General features: G+C 41.4%; 1 protein-coding gene and 1 pseudogene across 3 annotated transcripts in view; one reads left to right on the top strand and one right to left on the bottom strand.

Moving 5' to 3' along the window:
* LOC141510904 (macrophage migration inhibitory factor-like) overlaps nt 1–24,068 on the top strand; it is a 38,657-nt pseudogene extending 14,589 nt beyond the window's left edge.
* The window catches only part of SLC44A5 (solute carrier family 44 member 5), a 380,222-nt gene that overhangs the window by 303,908 nt on the left and 51,524 nt on the right, over nt 1–24,790 (bottom strand). The window lies entirely within an intron of this gene.

Here is a 24,790-nt window from a genome sequence, read left to right as displayed (position 1 = left end):
CGATGTTTATTCTATTATACCACTATGCCCCGTGTCATCAGCTAGCCTCCAAATCCAGTGCTTTTTCCCCAACCCAAAGAAAGCTCAGGTTTGGGTCCTGGCTGGGCCATTTCAGAGCACTGTGACCTCAAATAATTGTTTTACCTCTTGGGCCTCAGTTTCCTCATCTGGAAAATGAAGTAGAAGATAATGATGTAGAGTTAGGAAGAACTCTAGAGATAGTCTAGCAGCACCCCCTTTGTATAACTGATCTCGGATCTCTGTTCTGGAAGACCTGGTAAGCAGGCTGGGAAGGGTCCCTCTTTACTCTCCAGGACTCTAGAGTCCATTATTTCCTGAAAGATTGAAAATAAGTGCTTCAAGGAGGGATCAGAGAAGAAAAGGGCTGTAAAGAGCAAGAGAGGCCTCCAAAGAGGTTGGAGGGTGGAAGACATAGCTCTGAGGAAGACCAGAAGACCAAGGAGGAGTTGGAGAAAAATATGGAGAGGGGGACATCACAGGGAGAGAAGGATGCAATGGTAAGAGCCCTTTACACTCCCAGGACTGATGCTGGCCATCCAGGTAGCAATCAGGAGCATGAGCATCCAGTAATGACTGAAGGGAAAAAAGCCAAGGGAACAGCCATCAGGAAGCCCTCCTCAAGAAGATCCAGGAGGCTCTTTGTCAAGCATAGAGATCTGTCACCTCCCAAACAGGTGTCTGAGACCTCACAGAGAGCCTCTGGAAATCTGACAGTTGGTGATTCCTGAAGGGAGGGGACACCCCTAAAAGGGACAGGTTATGGTAGTCGTGGGGAAGAGGGGAGAGCCTGAGACCTTGGGGGCCACTATTGCTCCTACTGCTGAGGCTGCAGCTGTTGCCACTGCAATTCCAACTACTACTACTTCTACTATTGCCACTACTACTAAGACTATTAAAATGGAGAAAAAGAAAGGTCAATTTGGGAAGTGAACAGCTGCTTATGAGATGGCATCTAAATAAGTACAGGATAAAATAAGTTGGCTGCAGAATTAAAGCCCCCCCCCCCCACCGGTGATGTTCACTAATTGGATGATCTGGGGCAAGTCATTGTCCAGGCCTGTTTCCTCCACTGTAAAGCGAGGGAGTGGACTCTGCTTCTATGATCAGGAGGGATTGAAATTCAGAATTGTAATTTTAAATATTAAGCCCCTGATTAGGAATGAAATGTCCCTCAGAAGAGTCAATGGAATATATTTGTCTGGCCTAGTACCTACTGAAGTCACAATCAATCAACAATTTAAAAGGGAAGTGTGATAGCAAACTGTCCACATGTATCTGCCAAGTCTGATGTCATCCACAAGAACCATTTAGAATGGAGAGGAATAGAGAAGATTCAGAATCAGTGGGAGAAGATATGACATGACTCAGCTATGAAATGAAAGGCCTTGGACATCCATATACAAATTCACTAAGAAGGGGCAAAAAAAATGGTGGCTTGGAGATCTTAATTTGATCACATAGGAGTCACTGAGACTACATGGTGGGATTGGCATTATGACTGGAATATGGTTTTTGAAGATTTTGGAAAGTCTAAAATTTAAGAAGATAATCCTTGCCTTAAGTATTCTATGAAGAATCCAAGATGGAAAACATGATGGAAGGTATTTGAAAGACAATTTCAAGGGGGGTGGGATACAGAAGCAGTTTCATTGTGGGTGTATTCTATAGACCACTTGAACAGAAGGGGATATAGAAAAGAGTCAGGGAGCCAGATCCCAAGTCTGAGCCACAGGGAGTCTACTGTAGTGAAGGGAGACTCCAACAATCTAGTGTCATAACATTTTGGGGCTACTTTGTTTTTCAGAGCTAAAGTGTAACAAATAATTCTTTGTACTCTGGAAAGATCTCATTCTAGGGCAAAATGTGTTGCTTGAACCAGAACCAGGTGTTCACTGAAGGACTTAGCTCCCAGGGACCCAAGAACCAATATCCATCACATCTCTGACATACTCACAATCCCTATTCTTTGTACTCGTGTTCCCCTCACAAAAGTTTCAGTATCCCAGAGTTATCATGACCCCCCCCCAAGATTTGAGACCATGTTGTTCCCACAGGACCCATGATAACAATTACTCAAGACCTAAAAATTAATATGTCATGGTCCAGACCAGCATGCATATAAGACTTGCCTTTGGACCAATATGTTAAGTCCTCCTCCTTCTTGGTGGGCAAAGGGGCTTCCATCTGCAGGTATCATTTTCCTCCCTCTGAAATCATTTAAACTCCTGTTTATGTCCCAACTTTCCTGTCTCTATTTTGGCTCTAGCCACCCCCAGGTTAGAGGCCAGTTCCAGTCTCCCCTGAGACCTACTAGACCTTTCCTGTTATTGTTGCATCTCTGACTCCATGTCTCTGACTCTATTTCATTCCCTTCCCCATTACAAGGACTAGCCTTTTCTCAAAGTGGGATGAGCTGTAATTTAGATACAGACAATGAATCCCCTTCATTGGAGATCTGCCAGCAGAAGCCAGATGACCACTTCTCAGAGGTGCTATAGAATAAATCTCTTTTCGGGGGAGGGGGGATGAATAATATTTGGCCACTGAGTTTCCTTCCAAGTGAAAAATTTAGTGATTACATTTTAAAATCTGTCTCACAGAATATTCTTTTTAATTCAATGATAGATCATTTTAAGTCAAAAACAAAAATCATTAGTTTGCTTTTGTATAATCAATTCTACTTCAGTGACAGAACCTTCTGCTTTTGTGTCTAAAGGTTAAGAACACTGGAGGAGGCTTGACACGGAATCTTGAATAAAATGAAGACTGTGGGCAAACAGAATAAACAAATAGAAATGCTTCTAGATGAATTACTGCTGGGATTGGAAGCCCAGTAAGAAGAAGAAGAAGAAGAAGAAGAAGAACAAGAACAAGAACAGGAACTAACATTTACACTTTGCTTTACACATAATTTGATTTGTTCATACCACAACCCAAAAAGATTGGTACTCTAAGCATATCCCCATTTTACAGATGAAGAGACAGAATCAGGGAGGTGGTGATGTACCCATGGTAACACAACAACAACAGGGCTGAGATGTGTGTCGAGGGCTCTCTTCCTCCCAAATCCATTGGGTTTTCCACTCATTCAGCGGCATCATTGTAGTCATTCAGAAACCCAATACTCCAGAAGTCTGTAGGAGCCCACCCAGGAGAGGAAAAGAAGAAGCCAATCAGAGCTGGCTTGGATCCATTCACAGGCCTCCCCTCCATCAGAGCCTGGTTCTTCCCCTGGCTGCTGTATCTTCCCAAGGAGCCCGTTTCTACCAGGGAGTGTTTCTCCTCAGAGCCAACAACTAATCTTTGCAACAGCAGGAACTGAGAATTGTATCCACACATTTTCTACCCTCAAGTGCAGTGATCCTGTGCTCAGAGGGCAAGGTGGTGACTTTGGCTGGTGCCACTTTTAAAGGAATCTGATTAAAGGATGATGTTTTATCTTTTCTGAGAAAGGGTTCAAGGGTGTCAGTGGGAGACCTCAGAAAATCACAATGAATGGTAGGTGTTGAGGTGGCTCCTTCGGTGGGAACTGTAGAGGTAGATTTTTAATTTTTTTCATAATTACAAGTTGGCCCAAAGACAAGCATCCTCCACGTTGCTTAGTCACACTTGGGCCTGAAGACTTAATGAGGTTACAATTACATCTGATGAGAGCTCCTCTTTCCCAGTTAGCACCATTCCAGCCCATCTGCCACTTTGTAAACTCAGCATCCAGCATCAGGGATGACTCCTGAAGACCAAATACAATGTCACATCCTATTACAGGGCATCACCTTTGTCTACAAGGTCTGGAATGACATCATTGTGGGGGGGGGAAGGCAAATGGAATTCTTTCTCATTCTAAATTATTGCTGAAAAGAGACCTTAGAACAAATCTTTAAGAGCCTAATAAGTTTTTAAAAGCTAATTTTAAAAAGTAAGCCAAGGACTGTCTCGGTATGGAGAAGGTGATGGCCATTGGTCCCATTTATCTTGAACTAAGCTATTGAGTGCTATATCCAAATTCATGGTTAAAGAATTCTGTGACTGGTGATGATTTGTCCATGGAAGATAACAGATACTGGGAATTATAGGTGATATAAAAACAAAAGATAGCAACAAAAAATATAAATTAAAACATAAAACAAAAAGTTGTCCCCCACAAAAATCAGAGATAACTGCAGTAAATATTTAAGAGCTGACCATGTGTATCAAACACTGGGTTACGCCTAAGAGGTACAAAGTCAAAAGAAAGCTGGATTCCTATTCTTTTGGAGGGAAGCAGCCTGTATAAAGATAGGATGTTTTGTTGTGTGTCCTTCATTCTCAAAGAAGACCCTGGCAACAGCAACAGCAACAACAGCAGCAGCAGCAGCAGCATTTATAAAGCACTTTACCTAAATTAAGTCATTTTATCTTCACAAGTGCCCTAGGAGGAAGATGCCATATTATCCCCATTGTAAAGATGAGAAAATTAAAGATGAAAGATGTCAAACCACTTTGCCTCTAAGTGACTGGTCATCAGCAAGGCTGCTACCTTCTGTGCACTGAAAAGCTTACAAATGAGCTGCCATGAAAGACTCATCCAACTCCAACATCACAAGAGGTTATGGTGCCCTGGGAAGGAGGGCCCATCTGAAGTTTAAGGTCTCAGGTCATACCTCAGATTTCCTATGAACTTTCTACATGATCTTCCAAGTCACCTTGCCTCTCTAGGTCTGATGTTCCTCATCTGTGAATCAAAGGTCTGGACAAGGTGGCCAATAGATTTCCTTCTACAAATCTTGACTCTTTACCTTTAGGGTCTTAAGGACCCATGAAATGGGAAAAAAATACAAGCCAGTTCTGTATAGTGACTCAATAACAGAGAAGGAGAAAGGAAGACAAGGGATGCTTAGAATCCCCCTCCCTGATTTTAGATGGGAAGAATAAATACTAGAATTGTTGACACACTCAATGAGGCATCATCTTTATCCAGGCACCAACCAGTTGACCTACTTTGGGAAGAAATGACCCACATGCAGACTGCTCTTCTTCTCACCCTAAGCAAAGTCAGAAGACATAAAGTAAGTGAAATTTCAAAGGAAGAAAGGGTGGCACATCTCTGCCAGGTTGGATTCACAAGGTAACAAGAATGGAAGCCCTTGAGGGCAGGGCCATTAGTTTGGGGTTTTTTCCCCTCTTTCCTTGTTTCCCCAAGCACTTAAACTAATGCCTGCATAATAAACATTTACTAAATGGAAGTATAGTATAACACTCTTCTTGCCAAAACCCAGGCCCCCTTTCCAAGTGACCTGTTCTTTGGCTAGGCACAGTTGCTTCCAGATGATGCCGCCATGCTGGTTCTGAGGGATGGCCAAATTCTTTTCTACATGGCTACAAATCATCTCATTAATATCAATAATAATCCCCAAGAACATTATTGGATGAAGCTGGAGAGAAAGTGACAACCAGACCTTGAAATTGAACAGCGCTGCCTGGGCTTTTACTGTGACCAGTTTTCATCTGCGACATTAGCAGAACCTCCCACCTCAGGCTGGTGTTGATTCTAGACATTTGTATGTCAGATGTTACCAATGATGATTCATTTCTATAGCAGCTGAAGGTTTATTTCAATTTATCTTAAAGTTTAATTAAAATGTTAAGTTTTACCCACTCAACCTTGAGAGGTAGGTTCTGATATTATTCCTATTTTAAAGATGAGAAATATGAAGTTGAGAGAGATGAAGAGAGTTGCCCAGGGTGGCACAACTAGCTAAGTGTCTGAAGACAGATTTGAATTCATATCATCCTGATTCCCAGGCCAGATCCTCAAAGTCTCTACATCAGACTTTGACACAATGAATCTAGAAAACCCCCAGAGAAGAGAGCTCATTAGCTACTCCCCCCCAAAAAAAACCAAATCCTGGCCCCCTCTTCCAATGGTCTGCATTTGTTTTTCAAAAAAACCATCCTATCAGTTACAGTTGGGTAATGGTGGCATTGTCCTTGAATCTCTACTCTCACCTCAGTGTGCCTCAGTTTCCTGATCTGTAAAATGGATTAATAATAGTATCTACCTCTTGTGGCTGTTGTGAGAATCCAATGAGTTAATATATTGATAAAGACCTCACCTAGGACAGTGCCTGAAAACAGGAGGCATTCTACAAATGATGCACTACATCATTAACTCAGAAGAGATCCATCGCCTCATACTATACAATAATGACTGAAGGCTTTCCAGGAAAGGTGACATGGTGCCCAGTACTGGGGAAGGCTCTCTCAGGGGGCTCATCCTTGACCCAATGAAAGACCCAGCCCTATGTCTATGAATCCTTGGCAAAAGGGTCTTTCAGAACAGTCCTAGTACATTTTTATTTCTACTCCATATGTTTTTCTCTCTCTCCCCTTTGTTCTTCCTGTCCTATCCTATTTAGAATTTCAGCTGAGGCTAAAATACAATTTCATCAAGAAACTTCAAAATGTTAAGCAACTGTGAAACATTTGGGTTTTTAAAGGCATGATTTTCTGTGCCCAATGCTTTATCCAGAGCCAAAAAAGAAAACACTGTGGTTAACTCCTTGGTTGAAGACAGAGTAAAGTCATTCCATTTTTCTTTTCTCTCTTATTGAATTGCAAAGCACTGTGCCACCTGTAACTAGTTTCATGACAATAAACCAAGAATATAGGATCATGAGCTCATAGATAGATCTAGATGGACAAAGGGTTGAATTGGCCTAGAAGGTCCAGCATGAGGTCAGAGTTTCCCTACAAACATCTAGGAGATCCAAGGTCAAGACTGAGTATTTGGTCCTTTGGGAATGACCATTCACAGGGATGCTGTGATGACAGGGCTTAGCCTCATGAAATGATAAGACAGACTTCATATGACCCCTGAGCCCAAGGGCAGTGGGTGTTTAAAAGGGAATAATCCCATCCTCTAGATTCTTTCCATCTAGTTATCAGGAGCTACTTTCCCTGAGGGTGGGGAAAGAGAAAGTTTGTTCTCCTCTCCTCCCCTCAGCTACATGAGCCCAGTGTAGATAAAAAGAATGCATCCTACCTAATTGACTGGAGACTGAGTATCTGGCTGAATCTTTGGCTGAATTTTTGCATCTTAGGTGAATGACTGTCTATCCCCAAATGGATCTATCCAGCCTAGGAAGGAATCTTATGAGTTCAGGGGATCTGGAAGTCCTTGGGGTTGAAACTGTCAGGCTCTCTTCCAACATTACTGGCATTTGAGAAGAAAACAGCCACCAACAAGAGAATGACATCAAGTCTGTCCTGCTTTATAAGAATACTGGAACTGGGTGTTATTTTAACCAATTGGGACCCAGGTGAAACAGAAAATGCCTAATCATTGATTCTACAGGCAACTTTTTTTTTCTGATGAGGTTTAAGTATCAAGTCTACCAAGAGATGATCCACCAGTTATAAGTTAAGGTGTTGAGCCCTCTTACAAGCTGCTCCAACAAAGAGCTCTGAGAGTCTTTTGTTTCTGTGATCATTGCTTTTGAGTATAGGAATAAAGATCTGATCCCCATTGTACACTTCCATTTCAATTGTCTTAGGAAGATTCTGAAGATCACCTGGCAGGAGAAGATACCAGACATTGAGGTCCTCTCTTGAGCTAAACTGCCCAGCATTGAAACATTACTACAGAGAGCACAACCACGATGGGATGACCACATTGTCCAAATGCCATTTGTACACTTGCCAAAAAGTCTATTTTAGGGAGAACTCACCCCAGGGCAAACATTCACAGTGAGGTCAAAAGAAATGATACTGGGACACCCTCAAGGTCTCTCTTAAGAACTTTGGAATTGGGATGGCTAGGTGGCACAGTGGATAGAGCACCGGCCCTGGAGTCAGGACTACTTGAGTTCAAATCCAGCCTCAGACACTTAATAATTACCTAGCTGTGTGGCCTTGGGCAAGCCACTTAACCCCCTTTGCCTTGCAAAAACCTAAAAAAAAACTTTGGAATTGATTGTGCAGCATGGAAGACACTGGCACAGGACCACCCAGCATGGTGTGCCCTCATCAGAGAGGAGGCTGGGCTCTAAGAGGAAGGCAGAATAGAAGCAGCTCAAAAGAAATATGAGATATGTAAGTTCAGAATAAACACCCCATTTGTTCACATGGATAATTTGTGTCCAACATATGATAGAGCATTCTGAGTTCATATCAGTCTGATTGGTCACAGTTGGACACACTAGCTCATCTCTGACATAATGATACCATTTTGGTCTTCTTTGATAACAGAGGACAAGAACCATGACCACTGTGCATCAAGAATCTTTTTAAATTTCCCATTTTGGGGAAACCTAGACATGAACTAATTCCTAAGCTTTAAATAATGTTCTCCCGACCATGGAATGAGAGTTTAACAGGCCAGGAGAGAAACTGGGAAATTGGAACCTCTCATTGGAGGCTAGGACCTTTGGGACTAAACTTGATCCAGGACATGTGTATAAGACCAAAACAGAGGGACCCCTTAAGGAGAAGGAAGTGGGTGCATGGGCCCAGAAACAGTTTTTTATTGTTCAATGGTCATCCTTTGGGATGGCCCCTCTTCACTCCCACTTGAGGAAGTTGGAAAGAACCCTTAGCTATCATCTCCTCCAAGGGAGATGAAACACAGATTGTGGAGGACCTGAAGGAAGGTGTTAGCATATTGTCCTTTGGGAAACAGGGAACAAGTGATGACTCTTGTACAGTGATCACATTTGTGGAAGTATTTCTTCAGCCTAAAAGAAGGCAATCCACTAGAACTATTTTGAAAAGAAACCAAAGAGGAAAAGGGGATACAATCATGGTCTCTTTGCATTTGGTATATTTCTAGATATGACCAGAGAGTGGACTAGATCCTCTCCCTTTGCACAGGTCCAGGTATGAAATACCTGGAAGCTCTGAAGAGTTGGAGATGGGTCTTACCTTGGGGGAAGGAGGAACAGTCAAAGAAACACCATGAATTCTGCCTTGGGCTCTCCAACTTCAAAGAACACTAGGTTTTAGGCCATCTTTCATCATAGTGCCAAGCAGAAGACACTGTCCCAAAGGGAGGAACATTCTTGGCAGCTCAGCACTCATCCGTGAGGAGCCAGCTTCAGGTGACCATGCTGAGATCATCGGGACCTGTACCAATGTGTCAGAGATGGAGGATAGCGTATGCACCTATATGTCCACTGGGGCAATGAATGTTGAGGACAAAGAAGGCAGAATTAAGAGGAAGCTGAAGGGCCCAAGGGATAGAACAGGAGACTTGAAGTTAAGAAGATGTGGATTCAAATCAAGTAAAATCAATGAGCATCAAGGAAGCACCCACTATGTATCAGCCACAAGTGTTCAAGATAGAAACAAGGAAACAAAAACAAGATAACCCCTGATCTCAGGGAATTCAAAAGATTCAAACCCTGCCTCAGACCCTTCCTGAGCTCAGGGAGAAATCCCTTCACCTCTCTCAGACTCAGTGTCCTCAGCTGTAAGATGGGAACAATATCACCCACCTTACAGGGAAACTATAACAATCAAGTCAGATATAACATCTCTCCCGCATTTTTTTTAGGTTTTTGCAAGGTAAATGGGGTTAAGTGGCTTGCCCAAAGCCACACAGCTAGGTTATTATTAAGTGTCTGAGACCGGATTTGAACCCAGGTACTCCTGACTCCAAGGCCAGTGCTTTATCCACTACGCCACCTAGCCACCCCTTGTCCAGCATTTTTCAATGATATTATTATTAAAAATAAAGGCCCTTTCTTCTATCAGCAGATGGGTCTGATTCACCAGGGAAATATAGATTCCTGAGACGTGATCTGCCTGGGACTAGACTCCATCGAATCTGGGAATCTTGACCTTTACCTTGATTATCCCAGTTTCCAAAGATTCTAGTCATCACTTCCAAGTCCCTACTGATACTTTAAAGGATTTATGGACCTGGACATTTGAGTTCCCTGTGGGTAAGGTGGAGAAATGTCATATGGGAACCAGAAGAACCTCTAGGATCCTTAGGAAAAAAAGACTAAATGAGGATTTCTTCCCACAGGTGCCATCCTATATATGAAATGCAATTTCAGGCAGTCAAAGGGCTAGAACGCATTCCTCAAACCAGTTCAAACCCAGTCTCAGACATTTCCTCCAGTCTTGGACACAAAGCACTTCCCAATTTTCTCATCTGTAAAACAGAAATAACAAGATGCCTATTCTCCAGGACTGTTGCAAGGATCAAATGAGAAAATATTTGCAAAGTGCTTTGTACATCATAAAAAAATACATAAATGCTAGCTATTATTATTATAAGCTATCAGGAGCAATGAGGATTTGGGGACCCTAAACTATGTGATTATTTTTGGCAATGCCAGCTTAACCATTGATTTGTATTAATACTGGTTTTAATGTTAATAGTGCCAAAATAGGGCAATGCCCTAAATGAACTCACCTCCTCACAGTCAATCAAGGTCATGGTATCCATTTTTCAAAGGGTATGCCACCCTTGAAGAAGGCAAAATGTTTTGGTCTCAGATGCCCAGAAAATATTGCAGCACAATGATTTTTTTGATTCATTTCATCTAAGGCAAACTTATCAGAATGAGCTTAGGAAAACACCATTCACAAGCTGACAATTTGGGGAGAAAGATGCAATTTTGAGTTCTAACTCATCAATCTAAGTCCACGACCCCTCAATTCAATAAACTATCTCCAGAATCCAATATAAAATCCTCTCTTTGCTTTTGTCTGACCCCCTGCTCACCTTTCCAGTCTTTCCCCTCCACCCCCCCACATATCCACAGTCCAGGAGCACTGTTCCAGAAGTCATTTGTCTCCCACTGCCCCTCCACCTAGAAGGATTTCCCCCTCCATCTCACCTCCCGGTTTCCTCAAAGTCTTGCCTAAGATCTGACCTTCTTGTAGAAAAGAGACCTTCTTCCCTATATTCTCTTCTGCCTCATTTCTAGAACCTTGTCTCTCTGATGAACTCCAATGTGTGCTGACTTTATCCTCTACTTCATCATTGTTTGCGTACATCTCCCTCCTTAGAATGTGACCTTCCTGAGAGCAGAGACCATCTTTTGCCTTTCTTTGTATCCCCATCACTTAAGATAGTATGTAGTATGCAACAGGTGCTTAATAAATATTCTTGACTCTTTGAGGAGGATGAACAAAATGAAATGAAGCAACATCACACCAAAGAGATTCAATGGTTACCTCCACAATGGTCTGTGGGATATGGTCTAGGCACCTGCAAAGCTAGGCACATTATCATTAACAGGCACAATAGGACCTATGAGGCTGGGTTGAAACCTTCATGGGTTAGGAAGAAAACAGGAAGTGACTTAATGTGAGAAAAGCAAGTCTCTAAGAGGGGAATTGGATGTGAGCCAGCATGGGCAGCTAGCGTGTATCAGCCCATGCCTGGAGCCTGGACTATGATGGGAATATTCTGGTATTCTATTCCAGAATCCCCAGTGGGGAAAGGAGTCCGGGAGCACTTCTGGTTATAGGTTATCAATATGCATGTGACAACTGAAGTGTTTCTATGAGAGTCAGGAATCATTTCGATGAGATCAGATTATCAATAGGAGAAAGTAATTACTTTTCTCTTTCAAATGGTGGATGAGGCTGTGAGCTATTAGGAACACACTGCTCGAGCTTACCCTATGGCTCTGGTGGAGTGCATTTATTTTTATTCTTTCTTAAAGCAATTTCAAAAAGTGGCATGAAAGACATCATCCGGGAAATGTATGATTGGGGAAGTAAGTGAACCAGTCAGACAGTGAGAGAGAGGGATAACAGATGGTCAGCATGAAGGCTAGCTGGTCCTGGCAACCTTCTAATAAGCCTCTAGGGGCCCAGGAAGATGCTCATAAGGGGGTGCCATGGGGGCATGGCCAGGACTGAACAGAGTATAATCTCTACCATTGCAAAAAAAGAGCTCATGAATCTTCCAAATCTAATGTTAGCAGTCATGCAAATAACAACTGAGTTACAGAGGAAATCTGGAAAGGAAACTATGCCAGTGGGAAGTAAAAATGATCATGAAAATGGAAAATGTGAACAATAGCTCTACACATTTTTATAGGTTATTGGTACTCATTCAAGTAAAGTGTCTCTTCCCATCCACTTGAGATTGAAGTCTTTTGTATATGGCAATTTAAAAATGAAAAGAAATTATATTAAGATGGTATATTTAAAATGTTCCTATGATAAGTTATAAACTGTGTGTATGTGTATCTGCAGACAATGCTTCAAATAACCAATAATAAGAGAAATGCACATTCAAATGCATGCTTTTCCACTTCACACACAATATGGAAAAAGGGGGAAATGACCCTTGTTAGAGGGACTGAAGGGAACGAGACACACCAATACACTGTTGGTGGAGCTGCACTTTGGTCTGGTCATTCTGGAAAGCAATTAGGGAGTAAATTCAAAAAGTCATTAAAATGCACATTCTTCTTTGATTCAATAATATCATTTCTTAGTGTGGATCTCCAAGATATCAAAGTTAGAACAAAAAGACTAACCCACATGTACAAAAATATTTATAGCAGTTCTTTTTGTTGTACCAAGAACTAAAGCAGATACCCATCTTTTAGGGAACGGTTAAACAAATATGGCACATAAACTAATTTAATATTATTGCTCCATATACAAAATGATGAAAGAGAATTTCAGAGAAACCTGAGAAGACATGTATGAACTGATGCAGAGTGAAATGAAAAGAACCAAGAGAACAATTTACACAATAACTACAGAATTGTAAAGGAAAACAACCACGAGAATAAAGATCAAAGCAATAATCAATCACAATTCCAAAAACTTAAAGAAGAAACCTGACACTTGCCCTTTGGCAAAGGGGAGTCAGATTGGAAATGCCTAAGAAGACATGTACTTTCCACCACAACCACTGTGTGAGTTTATTTTGCTCTAATATATACTTATTTGTTAAAAGAAAGGGGGTTTAGTTTAGGGCAGGAGAGAAAAAGTTATGAGTTTGAATGGGTAGACATCAACATTGATGAAGAGAAAAGAAGAAAAGAATGTCAATGAAACAATTTCAAAATAGCCAGAAGACAACAGTAGAAAATGCAGAGAGAGAGAGAGAGAGAGAGAGACAGACAAGCAGGACAGTGTTGGTACAATTATGCTATTTTTAATATTTACCTTAAAATAACAAATTATCCATAACAGTGATTCATAGCTTCATATACTGTCCTCTTTTTTTCTGTTCTTTGTTTGGCAAATCCCATTGCCTGTTATTGATCTTCCATAACCTGGCATGTAAATAAGTGTTCATTGATTGATTAGTTCTTAACAGCAATATTCTGATGAGTTGGTTTTTTGATAAAAAGCAAAACAAAACCAAAAAATCACCAACAAGAAGGAAAAATTCTTTCAGACTCCAGGAGATTTCCCAATGTTCAAGTCCAGTTGAGAATATTTTTTTAATCAGAAAGAGACAGAGGGAGGTACCACCTCATATCTCTCAGACTGGCCAATATGACCAGAAAGGATAATGATCATTTTTGGAAAGGTTGTGGGAAATCTGGGACATTATTACACTGTTGGTGGAGCTGTGAACTCATCCAACCTTTATGGAGAGAAATTTGGAACTACGCCCAAAGGGCAACAAAAATGAGCATACCCTTTGATCCAGCAATACCACTACTGGGTCTATACCCTGAAGAGATTATGAAAAAGGGTAAAAATATCACTTGTACAAAAATATTTATAGCAGCCCTGTTTGTGGTGGCAAAGAATTAGAAATCAAGTAAATGTCCTTCAATTGGGAAATGGCTTAGCAAACTGTGGTATATGTATGTCATGGAACACTGTTGTTCTATTAGAAACCAGGAGGGACGGGATTTCAGGGAAACCTGGAGGGATTTGCATGAACTGATGCTGAGTGAGATGAGCAGAACCAGAAAAACACTGTACACCCTAACAGCAACATGGGGGTGATGATCAACTTTGATGGACTCACTCATTCCATCAGTGCAACAATTGGGAACAATTTTGGGCTGCCTGCAAAGGAGAATGCTATCTGTATCCAAATAAATAGCTGTGGAGTTTGAACAAAGTTCAAGTACTATTCCCTTTAATTTAGGGAAAAAAACATATCTTATTGTCAGATCTTGTTTTTCCTTAGACTTTTTGTCTCTTCCTTAAGGATATGATTTCTCTCTCATCACACTCAATTTGGATCAATGTGCAACATGGAAATAAAGTAAAGACTGACAGATTGCTTTCAGTGGTGGGGGGGAGTAAGACTGGGGGGGAGGAATTGTAAAACTCAAATAATATCTTTAATAAAAATAAATTAAAAAAATAAAAAAGAAAGTCTTTGCTTTGCAGTATTCAGAAATGTAAGGTCACAGATATTAACTGTTCCTGATTTGAAGATTATTTTGCTTACTTGTAACAATAAAGAACTACTTAAATGCAAAAAAAAGAGACAAAGAGAGAGGGATGTACGGACTGACAGACAGACAGACATAGAGAGACACAGAGAGAGACAGACAGACAGAGAAAGACAGAGAGACAAAGAGAAAGAGAGGGAGAAAGAGAGAGAGAGAGAGGGAAAAGAGAGAAAGAGAGACAAACGGAAGAGAAAGAGAGAGAAAGATAGAGACAGAGAGAAACAGAGAGAGAGTGCGCATTTGCTTTTCTGGCTATTACAATATCAAGGTGTCAGCTAACTTGGGGACTCTGCTGGTGACCTTGAGAAATGTATGAAATAGGAAGCTGCCAAAGGCTGGGGTCTGCATCCCTAACTAATGGGCCAGAATGTTTCTCAATGTTGGTGAATGCAGGGAAGGGAAGAGAAGCAAGATAGAGGGCCATCTGAGCATCCTCTCCTTCTCCGAGATTGCTGTTTTCAAAATTAATTTTATTCCAGCCAGAGATCTAAGGGAGAAGAGAGGAGATGTTGGCTACTTATTATGGGCAGAGCAGCCCCTCAGAATTTATCAGTGTGGAATCATGGCTGCCCTGGATCTACAGAAATGAGCCACATGGTCTTCTCCCACCTCCAAAGTACCTGCAGGTAGACTTGGAAGCCAACTGTTTTGTTTTGTTTTGTTTTGTTTGCAAGACAGTGGGGTTAAGTGGCTTGCCCAAGGCCACACAGCTAGGTAATTAGTAAATGTCTGAGGTAGGATTTGAACTCAGGTACTCCTGACTCCAGGGCTGGTGCTCTATCCATTCATCGTGCCACCTAGCAGCCCCAAGGAACCAACTGTTTTAGGGTTTGGTACCCGAGACCTTGTGAGGGGGTTGGAGCCCCATTCACTCTGTTGTACGTTTTTCCCCACATGAGTCCTTCAACCTAAATGGTGCAATCAGGAAGCATTTATTAAGCCCCTTCTAGGTACCAGTCCCTGGGAGTGAAAAGCCAAAAATGAAGCTTGTTTTTTGAAAGGAGCTGTTAAAATAGAATTCTAGGCAGTAAGCATTTAGGATGTACCTTTTATGCATCAGACACTGTGCCTGATGTTATGGATACAAATACAAAATCAAAACCATTTCTTAGCCTCAAGGAGTTTATACTCTACTGGGAAAATAGCAGGGGCACAGAGAAGCCAATATAAAGTATGCTCAGAATGAACTCAGGCAATATCTGGAAGCATCTGAGGGACTGGACTGAGCTTGGAACAAAGGAGCAAAGGTGGAAGCGTGGGGCCCAGTGTATGACTAGGAAGGAGGCAGGAGATTAGAGTGAAAGCTGGGAGGCCACTTTTGACATTTGTATCTGCAGTGTTGATTGACCACAGTACTTGGAATACACTAAGAGCTTAATAAAGATCTTTTTCAGTCAGTCAAGAAATTGTATCTTGTATGTACAAAAGAGAAAATAGAGAAACTCTATTGGACTCTTCATTTTTTAAAACCTCTGCCGCTGAAGCTACCTCCAGGGCACTGGTACAGAATGAGAAGAGAGGCAGGAGGGACCATGGGGGCACCACCATGTTAAAAGCTTCCTCATGAGGTCTGGGTGACTCCTGTCCATGTCATCTCATGCTCCCCAAGGGCTCTACTGAGCTACTGGGATCTGCAAGAACAACCAACCCACACTCGTGTTCTCCTCTTAGTCATGTCAGTCACCATTGATGGGTTGGTAGGCTTGACTGTATTGTCTTCTAGAGGAAGGCAGGGTCTACTGCCTTATGACCCTTGTATATCCAGTCCCTCACGCTATAACTGGCATATGAGTGATGGTACAAGACCTGTGAGATGGGAGGGGAGAGTCATGGAATCATTGGATCTGGACTCAAACTATTCCAATTCTAGCAATGCCAATTCAGCTTAGCCAATAGGGAACTTCAATTTCTTCTTTGAGGCTTTGTTAGGTTGGGATAGGAAGCTAGCAGGAGTCCAAGTCTGTGCATTTTTTAGTCTAGGTCACTCCTTGAATGTGAAAAACCCTTCAATCAAGTCACCAATCCCACTTCCTCCCCACAGAAAATCAGAGAGACTCTTCTTGGTCTAATAGGTGAGTTTTCGTTGGGTTCCACCATTTCCCAGACATCTATCTGCACACTCTGCCCTCTCCCTATCCAGCTCCCCAGCAATGGAAAGTAAGTGGCAGGGCAGTGGCAGGGGCTAGTTTTTATTTGTATCCCCCAATGTCTGGCACAAGGAGAATGTTAAACAAATGAGTTTTGATTGACAAGTGACTGACTGAAGGATGAGGTTGTCTTATGAATGAAAACAGATTTTAACAAACTTATTCATCCAGCAAACCTATTCATCCATTTAAATCTGGCCATATATAAAGATGAATAATCATTGAGACAAAAAATCCTTTCACTGAGAGAGAATGGATGCTGAGAAAGCAGCTAGGAGGTTTATCACCATACATCTAAGCAAGCCATAATAGTTGGAATTAAAACAAAAGGTATGTGAAGAAGAATTAAGAAGTTGGAGAAAGAATAAAAAAAAGTTTGACACAACCTTCTGAGAAGAGTGTCCAGAGCCATAGAAAACTCAGCTGGGAGAGGAAAATTGGACAAAAATTGAGGCTTCGGCTACTTGAAGGATGAAGAGAACAAAGAAGGGATAGGACTGTTGCTTCAGGTGGATGGGACCATGACTTCAAAATGGCAAGAAGAAAGTGTTCTTCAGCTCCTTTCCTGCTTTTTTCCCTCTACATAGCCTTTAAAATGGCAAAAATTACTCATAAGAAGTTAGAATTTTGAAAAATATAGACAGACAGTACTATTAAACTTAATTGCCCTTAATTGAGTTCACACCAGCTAAACCCTGAGCTACATCCTAGTGGCTGAAAAACTGTAAGGTTTGGGGTTTTTTTTTAATTTTTGCAAAGCAACAGGGTTAGGTGACTTGCCCAAGGTTACACAGTTCGGTAATTATTAAATATCTAAGGTCAAATTTGAACACAGGTCCTCCAGACTCCAGGTTCAATGATCTATCCACTGCGCCCCCTAGCTGCCCAACTGTTAGATTTTGATAGATGAGGGACTACCAGCGATCTTTGAAGTTTATGGGGAAAGGGAGAAGTAAACCATGATTAAAAGTGGGCAAATATGGGTACAGTTAAGCTAGGAAGGGAAATAGTTAACTTGGTGGCAGGGGCCGGGGGGAGGGAGAAATTTCTGTAACAAGCTTTTCTGCTAAAGGTATTATTTCCAAGACATATAAGGAACTGTTTCAAATGAATAAAAATAAAAGTCATTCCCCTAATTGATACATAGACAAAGGATATAAACAGATAGAAACTCAAGCTATATATATATATATATAGATAGATAGATATAGATATAGATATAGATATAGATATAGATATAGATATAGATATAGATATAGATATATAGATATATAGATATATAGATATATATATAGCCATATGGGGGAAAATGTATTCAAATCACTAATTATTAGTGAAATGAAAATTAAAGCAACTCTTAAGGTTCCATATCTCATAGCCATCAGATTAGAGAAGTGGAGAAAAAAAACAACAGCAAATTATGGAGGAGCTACAGGAAAACATGGCATATTGGAAGGAACTATGAAATGGCCCCCATTGTGGAAAGCAATTTGCCGTAAGGCCTCTAAACTTAGTAGCTTGTCCAGCCTTTTGACCCAGAAATCCCCCTATTGAGACTGCCCTGAAGAGATCAAAACAAGAGGAAAGAATTCTTTATTTACAAAACTACTGATAGCAAGTGTTTTTGTAGTGGATAGTAATAGTAAACTAAGGGGTTCTCATAGATGAGGACTAGTTGAATAAATAATACGTGTGTATGAAATATTAGTGTGCTAATTTCAGAGAAATCGAAAGGATAGGAGCTGATACAGAGAGAAATGAGAACAACTTGTGATAGTCTCAATATCCTACAAATTCTGATCAATACAATAACAAATTCCTTTTTAGACATGACAACGTGGGAATTTGTTGTGCTCAACTATGTTTATATGAGACAAAGTTTTCATAATTCTTTTTTGTCCCAGTGGGTGGGGGTGGAATAGGAAGGAGGAAGAAAATAAATCTTAATAAATGAAAAAAATTTAATGTAAAATCAGTAAAATATAAATTCACTGAAGACTGAGGCTAGTTTCTGTTATGAATCTATCTCCAATACATAGGAGTATCTTACATTTAGTAGATGCTTTATAAAAATTTGTAGAATTGGATTTGACTTCACACTTGATAAAAATGGAAAGATCTCCCCCTTGATATGAGGGAAAGAAAAATCAGGGGATGACCCTCTATGTGAGTGACAAGGAGATCTCATATCCTGAGCTAAAAAATTCTAACATCCCTCTTCAGATAAATATTTTTGCTGCTATAGGATCTGTAAATTTTTTTCCAGGTGGAGGTTCAAAAAGTGCTTGCATCTTATACATGGATACAATATTTATGATAAAGATAATTATACAGCGTATGCCTGAGTGCATCTAATGCCTCAGCAAATATGGTAAACCTTCAGATTGTCAGCAAAAGTCTCAACTCATCTAATTTTAGACTTAGCTGAATTAAGCTTTAAGAGGTTGCAAGGAGAGAGATAAGTTAGCAGAGGGGGCCAAGTTCATCCCAGTTAACACCTTGAACTACTCCTCAGAGCCAACAGTGAGACCAAAGGGCATGAAGTTGGCATTCTCCTGTGGCTTATCTCATTAGAGGGATCCCATTAGCATTCAGCCCTTTCTCTTTCTTTTGAGTTGCCTTCCAGAATTGCCCTAAGTAGCCTGCCTGGTGTCATCAACTACTGGAAAGACGAAAAATGCACATTAATTTAAAAAGAAAAAAGGACTCTTGAATGAAAGAAGTTGTAGTAATTTCATGCTAACTTGAGACATAAGTTGAGTTGGTCATATCAATATAATAATAATAAAAAATGATAATAATAACTGCCATTGATAAAGCCCTGCATGGTTTTGCCCATGTTATCTCACTGAGGCATCTTTTCTATTTTGTGGTTCCGAAGGACAAGATCAATCTTAAAATAAAAAAAATTAAAAAATAAAAATCTGGATAATCAATCAATCAGCATTCAGGTCCTGGGGATATAAAGGAGGCAATACCAGCCCCTGCCCTCAGGAGCTCACATATAAAACAAGAAATGCTCCAGCCTCTCACTACTTCTCTAAATGAAGTAATAAAGTCACCAGGGTTTATGGAACAAAGGAAGAAGCTTGGAAAATGGGGGCCAGAAGGCTATTAGAGACCATCCAGTCCTAAAGGTCAGCACCCTCATTCTACAGATGAGGAAATTGAGACTAGTCAAAGGAGTCAAAGCTGGTTCTTGTCATGGATTGAGGTCCAGAATCTAGACTCTGCATTATTTTAGAGAAAGAAACTGAGGCTCAGAGAGGTAAGAAAATCTAAATAAGGTCATCCAGGTAAGAAGCAGAGTCAGACTTCAAGCCTAGGCCCTTCAATTCCAAACTCAGTCCTCTTTTCTCTGTTACCTCCCCCCCACCATGTCGGGACACTGTCCTCTCCCCACCCCCACCCCCAAGTCAGGACACTATTTCCTGATTTTCTATCAGGTCTCATTCCACTACCCTCCACAGCCTCCAAGCTGAGGCAGAATTAAGGAAAAGACAACCCTGTCTTCACAGCCCTCCATCCAACATACACTTTGGGGTTAGGTGCTTCAACAGCATCTCACCATCACAATCATTCTAAAGCAAAGAACTAACCTCATCTTTTCCCTGTTCAAAAGTCTGCAGTGGCTCCCTATGACCTTCCATTTTGAAAACTATTTCACTATTCTTCAGAATCCAATGTATTTTATTTTGATTCTGAGGTGCCCCTGGGCTTCACCAGATTGATTGGCCAAGGTGTCCAAGTCATAGAGGGGTGAAGAATTCCTGCTCCAGAATAACAAATGACCTACCTCAGCACCTAAAGGTCACAACCAAAATCTGGTCCCAACCTACCTTTCTAGGTTCATGTCCTATTATCTCCCTTCACAGACTCCATTTTACAGATGACAACACTGAGACTAGGCTATTTGTGCAAAATCACAGAGTTAATAATATCACAGCTCCTTCCTTGAGTGTAGTGTTCAGTCCACCTGACCACAGCACCTTTCTGAAAATAAATAGGTAGGCTCTGACCCACAGTCTCTCAGAACCACACCACCCTTGATCCACATCTCACTGGGAATGGCTGTGGTGTAAAAACAAAAAGAAATGAAAAGCTATCAAGGAGAATTTCCAGAAACTAGAACCACTGGATTTCAACAAAGCACCAAACATCTTTGCTTCTAGGCACATGTGGCTTCAATGTAACATAAGATTAAATTCCCTCCAGTAAATGCTACTGTTTCACTAAACCCTTCTGATCCAGCTTACTATTATTTGTAAGTTCCAAATAGAATGAAACTTCAACACTTTGGTTTCATCACAGGGCAACCTGGCTCACCAACCAGAAAGAGGAGTTAGCATCTTCTAATATGGCACTTACTCTGATGAGACCAACCACTCTGTGATAAATGAATTCTCCTATTGACTAGGGACCACATTGGTATTGATTCAGGGAAGGTACTGCAGGATGTTTATTGATATGTCAACTATTCATTTCCAGACACAGATTTTCTAGGAAACCATCACAGAGCTCAAGAATTTCCTATGAGCCCAAAGGGAGCTTAACTCTGATCGCAAGCATGGGGCAGGGCGGTGGGGGTTCACCCATGAAAACAAACTTCCCTGTCCTCTGGAGCAGTTGTATGGGGATGGATCATGTAAACACTGTGGTCTCAGGGACCATCTAGAAAGGATCCATTCAGTGTGTTTGGCTGAGCCATTCAGTGGTCTGGGCTGAACCAAGGAGAGAAGGAGAAGACAGTGGAAGCCCTGCTTGGACATCTCTCCAGGATCGTGGTAACTATGATCAGAGCAGACAAGTAACAACTTTAGGACCTGCAGAGGAATCAAGTTCCAGGGAGCCAAAGGTGTGGTTGGACATTATGAAGCTCTCGAGATCTGTCTTCTCAGCCTCATTCCTTCCCTTCACATATCTGGTGGTCCTGTCAAAGTGACCTTTTTGCCTGGACTCTAAAGAGATCAAAGTCAGCGAACATTTAGTAAATGTTTTATGGAGTTCCTCTTTATCACACATGAACAGATCCCTTCTCCTCCCCAAGGCATACCCCTCAAGGTGCACACTTGATTGGTCCCCTTTTATCTCCTGTTCTCTAGTCTCTCACCCCTTCCTACACCTCACATTCTTCATCCTCTTCATTTTCTCTGTTGTACTCCCTGCTACCTAGTCTCCGGTCATGTTTCCTCCATTCTTCAAACAATCCTTCATTTGCTCCATCCATCTCTGCCACCTACCAGCTATGGCTCTCCTCCCATTAGGGGCAAAGCTCCTTGAGAATGCCACCTAAAAGCATTTCTTCTTCCATTTCCTCTTCTCGCCCTCTCTTCGGTGCCATTTGCCCTCCAACCTTATCAACCAACAGAACTTCCTGCCTCCCAGTTACCAATGATCTTCTAACCTCTTTGATTTCTCAGTCTTCCTTCTCCTTGACCTCTCTTTGACATGGTCCATTGCTGACCCCTGCATCAGGTGATCAGCAAGATGTAAAGCATTTTAAAAGATAAATGGAAGATTTTATAAGGGGAAAAGACTCATATTTACAGCAGCTATTTTACTGCTGCAAAGCAATGGAAACAAGGGGAGTTCATCATGAGGGGATATAGTTGAACAAACTATGCATTATAAATGTAACAGATTATTGCCACATAAGAAATGAAGAAAATGGTAGTTTTAAAAAAGTCAACTTGGAAACATTTATATGAATTGATAATGATTACAAATAAACATAGCACCCAAAGAAAAACAAAGTTTCAGAACTGATCCTGCACCATCAACCACAGTCCAGAGAACCAATAATGAAGCTTGCTCACTGTGTCTTGGGAGAAAAGCTTTAGACTCAAGGTGCAAAAGGAGAAGATCCAGTAGGTATAAAGCATTATGCTTGGAGTCAGGAAGACTCAGCTTCCTGAGTTCACATCTGGCCTTAGACATTTACTAGCTCTGTGACTCTGGGCAAGTCACTTAACCCTGTTTTCTTCAGTTTGAAGTGGAGAAAGAAATTCCAGTGTCTTTGCCAAGAAAATCCCAGTTGGGTTCATTAACAGTTGGGCACAACCGAACAACAACAAACAACAAAGTAGAATGGAACATCTATTTCCTGATGAGGTCAGTGTGGCATTTGTTTAGTTTGTATCACTTACTACAAAGGTTTAGTTTTCTTATGTTTTTAATTGGAGGTAAAAGAGTCAAATAAGAACGGAGTTAGCATTGGGCATACTAAAGAGAAGAAATATAGTCATTGAAGGATGCACATTGAAGAATGCACAGGAGAGAAGAAAAGGGAAAAGATGAACAAGACAGTTTTGAAAGCTCAGGTTGAATTTATTAAATGTATGTGATATATCCTTAAATACATACCTTGAAAAAGAAAATCAAGCTATATATAAGAGAAGTTTCACAGTTTCATGTACAATCCTCTTTTTTATCTGTTCTGCTTCGAATATGGAGATGATCATTTTGTGTTTTTTAAGTTCAGACTTAGGAAAAAACCATTTTGCTTTTCCCCATGTACAATAGCCATGTCCATTGTCTTTACAAAAAATGTTCCCCAGACCTGGAATGTTCTCCATCCCACTGGCTTCATCTCCACTTCTTAGAATTTCTGGTTACCCCTCAATTCTACTTCCTAACAAGGTCTTTCCTGATTCTTCCAGAGTCTCAAAAAAATCCCCTTGTGTTTGTTTTGAATGAGATTTGAGAGTTCATGAATTATAGAAGATAGAGTGTAAAACCTGAAACCAAGATATCTCAGACCCATCCCAGCTGTGTGGTCTGGACAGGAAACCATTCCTGAATCCCCACACAGACTTGCCCAGAGTGATCACATAGCTAGAAGTCTGGGGTTAGATCCGAATTAAAATCTTTCTCTTCTAAAGTCTTACGCTCTATCTGTAGCATCACCTAGTTTTGTTATTTCAAGGGAGAGGGGGGCAGAGATGATCTAAAGAACAGAGATGGTTACATTCCTTTAAATAAGATTCATCTTATCGTGGGTTTAATCTGTTGGTCTTTTTCATTTCTTTGATTCTCTGAATTTAACTAGACCATGATCTAATTTAAAAAAAAAACCGAGGGGCGGCGCGGACGTGCGGAGGCTCAGTCGCTGCGGGCCGGCCCTCCGCCCCGCCGCCGCCGTGCCCATGTTCATGGTGCAGACCCACGTGGCGCGCTCCGCCGTGCCCGAGTCGCTGCTGGCCGAGCTCCCGGCGCAGCTGGCCAAGGCCACGGGCAAGCCCGCATCGCCGTGCACGTGGCCGCCGACCGGCTGATGGCCTTCGGGGGCTCCACGGAGCCCGGCGCTCTGCAGCCTGCACAGCATCGGCAAGATCGGGGCCCCCAGAACAAGGCCTACAGCAAACAGCTCTGCGAGCTGCTCACCAAGCACCTGAAGATCCCGGGGGACAGGATCTACATCAATTATTACGACATGAACGCTGCCAATGTGGGCTGGAACGGCTCCACCTTCGCCTGAGCGCCCATCCCGGGCCGGCGCCCCGACTGTGCCTGTGCCCCTGCCGTGCCACTCCTGCTTTTTGTGTAGCTGAGAAACAATAAAGAGCCTTTAGGTGTCCAAAAAAAAACCCCACAAAAACCTTCAATTCATTCACCAGGGGTCCATCTATGTCATTGATCTCAATTCTTAAAGACCATCCCAAATACATTTCTATTACTGCCTAGGTTCATGTTTAAAGACCAATAGTTCAATGACAGATTCTTTAAAATGTCTCTTAAGAACTAACATAATAGTCTTAACATCAAAAGCACACAGTTCTCCGGTTCCAAAGACATTCATTTACATGATGCTCTATTAAGAGCCTCGTTTATTTAATCAACTCTAAAAACATATTTACATAATTTTCATTTCCAACAAGCCTGAGAAACATCTTATGTAATGGACAATAATAAATGCCATCATATATGTATTTCTTTGGGGCTCATTTTTTATGACTTATTAAAAATAACTAGTTACAAACATTTAACTAGCCAATAAAAGTGGTCCAGTCTAAGATGAAGCATGAGAGGCATTTCATTTTAACAATCGTTCCTCTGAATGACTCCAAGGGGCAGGTGCTATTATTGTGACCATTTCACAAGTGAGAAAACAAACCTAAGAGAGGGTAAATTATTTGCCTTGTGTCTAAGGTAGGATTAGAACCCCGAACCTGTCCTAACACCTTGTCCAGCCCACTAACCACAGAACCAGGCTGACTCCTCTTCTCATCTTTTATCTACTAA

Source organism: Macrotis lagotis, chromosome 2 (assembly GCF_037893015.1).
Source record: "Macrotis lagotis isolate mMagLag1 chromosome 2, bilby.v1.9.chrom.fasta, whole genome shotgun sequence".
In the NCBI taxonomy this organism is placed as follows: domain Eukaryota; kingdom Metazoa; phylum Chordata; class Mammalia; order Peramelemorphia; family Peramelidae; genus Macrotis; species Macrotis lagotis.
The sequence above is the reverse complement of the archived record's forward strand: the minus strand, read 5'-3'. Positions and strand labels throughout refer to the sequence as shown.